Source organism: Macrobrachium nipponense, chromosome 14, assembly GCF_015104395.2.
Source record: "Macrobrachium nipponense isolate FS-2020 chromosome 14, ASM1510439v2, whole genome shotgun sequence".
Classification (NCBI taxonomy): Eukaryota; Metazoa; Arthropoda; class Malacostraca; order Decapoda; family Palaemonidae; genus Macrobrachium; species Macrobrachium nipponense.
Window position 1 is genome coordinate 25,791,833 of NC_087207.1, and position 6,000 is coordinate 25,797,832.

The window sequence follows — 6,000 nt, forward strand, 5'->3', positions numbered from 1 at the left end:
ATCAGGAGAAGGGCGCTTGCGAGGTTCTTGGTGCCTACCAAGAGACGAACGGTCGGAGTAGTGCGTCTAGAAGAGGGAGAGCGCCTACACGGAGAAGGGCGCTTGAAAGACTCTTGTTTCTGCCCCTGAGAGAATATCAGGAGTAGGACGCCTTAAAAGCGACGAGCGCCTACTAGGGAGATCGACGTGCAGTAGGCTCTTGGCGCCCGCCTTGCGGGGAGCGGCTAACAGCTGGACGCCTATCAGGCGCACGGCTCCTACCCAGACTCTTGACGTCTGTAAGGGAGAGAAGTCATGATCAGGAGAAAAACGTCTATCCGAAAACTCGAGGAGAGCAACATCCGGAAGAAGAACGCCTACTTGTAGAAGGGCGCCTTCTAGGTTCTTGAGGCTGCTGAGGAGAAGTCCCACGCGAGGGAGTATAAGAAATAGCGTGATGTGCAGGCGCAGAGCTTGCTTACCGGAAGCGGGAATCCAATCTGGAGAAAAAAACTTCTTTCTTCATAGAGCGTCCCTCCGACCGATGTGTGTGCCCCTTGAAGCCGAAAGAGAGCCAGGAGAGCGGGGGCGCTCATGTGAGCCCCTACCTTCATAAGAAAACTCCCCATATGAAGGAGACCGCCTAAAAAGAGGAGAACGATCCAACTGAAGAGCGGCGCCTAGATCTCTTGAATCGGAAGAGAACGTCTTTCTTCCTACGCGATCTAAAGGCTAGAGAGTCTGCCAGCGCCGTGATCTGAGCTTGAAGTCCCGCAAGTACTCTAGTAGGCGAATCTTGCTGTTCTTCCTCGGAACCAGGCACAGAACGAGGGGCGCGAGAAGAAGAACGATCGCATGATCTCTTGGGTTTCTTCGCCTCCAACGACGATTCTTCCGGGAAAACTTCCGGACTAGAAGCCAAAGGACTGCAGGGAGCCTTCCAAGCCCTCTTCAATGGGCGCGACGCATCCGGGGAGTTCCAACCTCTCTTCGGAGAGGGAGACGACAAAGAGGAGAAGCATTGGCGTAGGAGCTCCTTCTTGTAGCGATCCGAGGCAGCCTGGGAGCGTACTTCAGGATCTGCCGAGGGGACGCCTCACCGGTGGGGGTTCTCCCTAGCCCTCTTGCGGCTTTCGACTTTCCTACTCCACTGGAACTGGGAGTCTGGAAGAGTTCTAGGCCTAGAGGCACTAAGGCTCTTAAAGCCGCCGCCTCCGAAGACGAATCTTCGGCTTCGGTGCGGGGAGCAGGGGCTGCAACTTGGAGAGAAGGTTCTACTTCTACATTAGTATTAGGATCCACATCCAACTCACTCATTCTAGACCTACTAGAACTTCTAGAGGAAGCCTTATGTACTCTAACATGTTCCAACTTCCTAACATAAGAAGAGAGAGCCTTATATTCTTCTTCATTCAACACCTTACATTCACTACAAGGGTTAGCAAAAGAGCATTCATTCCCCCTGCATTTCATGCAAACCGTGTGAGGGTCAACCGAAGCTTTCGGCAACCTCACCTTACACCCTTCAATCACACAAACCCTAAACAAAATAGAAGTTTTAGCTCATGAATCTTGTTAAAGAAAATCCAAATCAAAATCAAAACGGTCCACAATTAGCGTATGCCAAGCCAAACAGAGCGAATACGTCACCAAAAGAAGTCCAAATTAACTCCAGGCAAGCGAGAATCGAAAAACTATCGAGAGGAACCAACAACAGTTGTTATCGTTCCCGCGACAGAGAAAAATCTGACAAGCAAGGGGGATTGGTTCGTACACCCGCCACCCAGCGGAGGGTAAGGTAGACCACCTGACCTACCTGTCGCGTGTGCCGCGAGATTTGAAATTCTGTTGGAACGTCGGAGACTATAGCTAAGTATATATCTGACAGGGAAGTTCATGTACAAAAATGCAATTTTAAGAATGGAAACAAATATGCATTGCCTTTCTTGATCAGTTACTTTATTATTCAAAGGAAAAAACTGCTTTAAGCATTTACATGAAGAAAATGGGTTATAACCCATTTTCTAGTCAATACAAGTATACATATACAGATCTCCAACTTCTCTATAGGCAAGAAAAGAGGGAGCCTAAACCTTCACAGCATCCGTAATGGTTTCAAGATGAGTGATGCGGGGCTAATGAAATAGTAAAATGCAGTGAGAAATGAAATGAGGCTATCATACTCTACCTATATTTACATATATCAAGAACATAATGTTCAAAATGATACAAATATACAGTAAACCCCTCGATTATTTGAGGTAATACACCTAAAAGTACAGAAAAAGGAAGTGACTAGGTTAGCCTGGGGTATAACTCCCTCTAAGCTACCTGTAAATCCCATAGTAACCCTGGCAAGCCAATAAAAATACAAATTGTAAGAAGTGGTGTCCTTCTTAGGTTCGGTCAGCATGCTTCCCTCAAATTCCCTAAATCATCTAAAGTCCTCTACGTCAAGATATGTTGTGCAATCATTTTACAGAAGAGCTCCATATGGAATGTGATTTATTAATAAAATATTTTGAATGAAAAATACACAAAATGGTTGTATATAATGCTGTAAAGGTGAGACGATGTGAGAAATTTACTGTCCATTGTTTATGATTTGCATTTATCCCCACCAGTGTTGCCAACCATGGGGTAATTACTCTATGTATAGGGTAATTCTCCCTCAAATCTAGGTCTGTAGGGTAATCAGGTAATGTCACGAAGTCTGAGCAAAATATAGGGTAATTTCAAGATGTTTGTCTTGTATTTTATTTTACTTTTATTTTATTTAAATTCTGTTTGCAAAAGATATATGGTAAAAAATAATTTTGATTCCAATCTTTTTTAATTTGGAGTAGCAAAGCAAATGCTGCAACCAATGCCCAGAATCTCTGAACCATGTATTTCGGATTCTCAATCACTGTTTAGTGGTGATGACAGCAATATTGACGAGGAATGGGGAATGTTGCCTCTTTAATTTGATGAGATGGAAATGAAAGACCTCAAAACAAAACCTTTCAATGAATTCTGGGTTTTCCTAGCCATTGTTAAGAATTTTGATGATGTGCCTGTATTTGAAATTTCATTTGTTTTAGCCAAATTATAGCGTTCACTCTACCCCACTCAAATTCTGAAACGGAAAGGAATTTTTAACTGATACAACATAAACAAGCAAAAATAAAATGGGGCCAGAATTATTGAATGCCATTTTGATTACTAAATCAGCAATGAAGGGTAAGGGAGGAAGAATGTACAAATAAAAATATAACAACTGAACATATTGTAGGAAATATACTGCTCCATACCTTTAAAATTATGAATCAACAGAGGTCAAGATTTCATTTGCCTACTATTATAAAATGGGTAATATCATATTTGTGTTGATCTGTATTAAATCATTTATGTAACAATAATTGATAGATATTTTGTATCGGTTTTGTATTCTTCGATATTTCTGTGTAATGGGGTTGCTGTAACGAACGTTGCCACCTCTCTTTTGCGCTCTGTTCACCTCGTGCACTCGGCAAGTTAAATTCTCCCTATGAAGTCTGAAGAAGGGTTCAACGTTTGGAAGCGTAGATTGAAGTTTACGTTAGTGTTTTGCATGTTTAAGTTTTAAATCCCTAGAATTTATTCATATTTTGGATGCCAGTGTACGAGGGTTCTCTCAAGAAGAGATTGTTTGAGTTAAGTGTGTGTTCTGGAGGTACCGGGTAAGGACGCTTTGTTTATTTTCACATAACTACTTGAGTTCTTGTATGATTTAGCTGTTCATTGTGACTGTATCATGTTGATGTCATATTCTAACTTTCTGCAGTCATATTATTCATTTTGCCATGCTTTCATCAAGGTACTGATTCGAATTATCCTTCCTTTCAGTTCAAATGTAATAATACACCGTCTGACAAGTTTTATATGGAAAGCCAATAAAGAAAAACTTATATGTTGGTATCAATTAGAACCCCTATTTTGAAACACACCCTACACATATTGACCTAAACCAAGTTTCAATGTATGGATTTAAAAATTTAAATGATAAATGAAAAGTACCCAATGAACAACAAATTTATTAATAATTATATCTTAAGGTCAGGCGTAGGGTAATGCCAGTGAAAGTAGGGTAATTTCAATGCCTAAGTTGGGTAAGGAGCTCATAGATGGCTGACAACACTGGTCACAACCACAGTGTCATGTAGGATGTGGTGCCATAGATTAGACTTGGTTAGGTTGTTTTGGATGCATCCTTGTTTTTCAATCATTTCCTGTAATCTGAAAACCCAGTTACCCACTTTAGTGTCCCACTGCTGTTGGAGAAAGGAAAGTTTGCAAAGGGCTCCGTTACAATAGTACTAGCTAGGGGGAAACACCGCAGTGGATCCATCGTCATCGCGTGGATCAGCCTTATTCATTCGATATTTAATTGGTGAAACAAGAATACAATTACATCTTTAAGCATACTATTCAAAAGATTGAAGTTTCGTCAACATAATGTGATATACGAAAGCGCCATCCGAATTAAATTAGGCATGCGAGGTCTTCGTAAAATATGTTTTCAAAGCAGTTTTTAAATCCAATATGGTGTCCACCGACTGAAATACCATTCATAACCGCAAAGGATCCAACATCTTTCCCAGCCTTCTCAGCACTCATTTGAACAATGTTAGCGTATATAGGGTAAACAATCACGGACGATCCAGAGTCATCATGCTGGCCGGGTCTTATTCATTCGATATTTAATTGGTGAAACAAGAATACAATTACAGTGGTACCTCGACATACGAAATTAATCCGTTCCGAGGCGGCCTTCGTAACATGAGCTTTTCGTATCTTGAACCGCATTTTACATGTAAATTGCCTAATTTGTTTAAAGTCCTACAAAAACCCCCCAATAAATTATATTTCCAGGCTTACAACACATGTTCTAGGGTTACGACGCCGATCCAACGGAAGAAATATGACTCCAAAACAGCAAAATACTGTCCATACTTGAGTAATATTCAACTGCATGTAATGTTCAACCCCATTTTTACTGCATATATTAGGACTTGATCATATGTCCCTAGCAATAAGCCTAGCCTATGTTAGCAGTTGCTACTGTAGCCTAGTCTATGATTCTGACATCTAAACCTAAGAAGCTAAAAGCTTAGAATAGGTCAATAAAATGTATAAATAATCAGTATGTACTAATTTCAAATAATGATTAATTAATCATTAACTATATATGATTAAAAAAAAAAAAAAAAAAAAAAAAAACAAAAAAAAAAAAAAAAAAAAAAAAAAAAAAAAACAAAAAAAAAAAAAAAAAAAAAAAAAAAAAAAAAAGCTTCCAACCTTTTGTTTACGTTCAGCACTTATGAGTACCAAATGATCGCCAAGCAACCACTTTTCCTAGCACACAGTACCAGTCATCAATTTTCAGTATCTCTCTTTAACTAATGATAATACTAAACAGTATAATAACCATTCATTTATATTCTTTATTCTATCTTTACCTAGTGGAGATACCGAGTTACTGACAGCTATAATGAAACATATATTATTAAAACAGAAGAATTCTAGAAAATATTTGTTGGCTTTGATGATAGCAGTCTGATTTATTTTATATTTTATGATATCTGATTCACAATTTTTTTCATTAAATGTATTGCATGTACTCACTTCAAATAATTATTAAGTAACCATTAACTATAATAATAAAAGAGCTTCCAACCTTCTGTTTACGCTCAGCACTTAAAAGTACCGAACGATCACCGAGCAACCACTTTCACCTTGCACACAGTATGTACAGTAATCAAATTTTCCTTTTCTCTATTCAACTACTGAAACTACCAAACAGTATAATAACCATTGATTTCTATTCTTTATTCTATCTTTACCTAATGTTTTTTTAATTAAATGTATTGCATGAATAAGTTTTTCAATTTACAGCATCCTTTTACCAATAGAATACATAGAGCACATGGGGTAGATGCTGACCAATAGGAGAGCAGGATCTTACAGCAGTGACTAGCATCAGGAACCAATGGGAGAGCG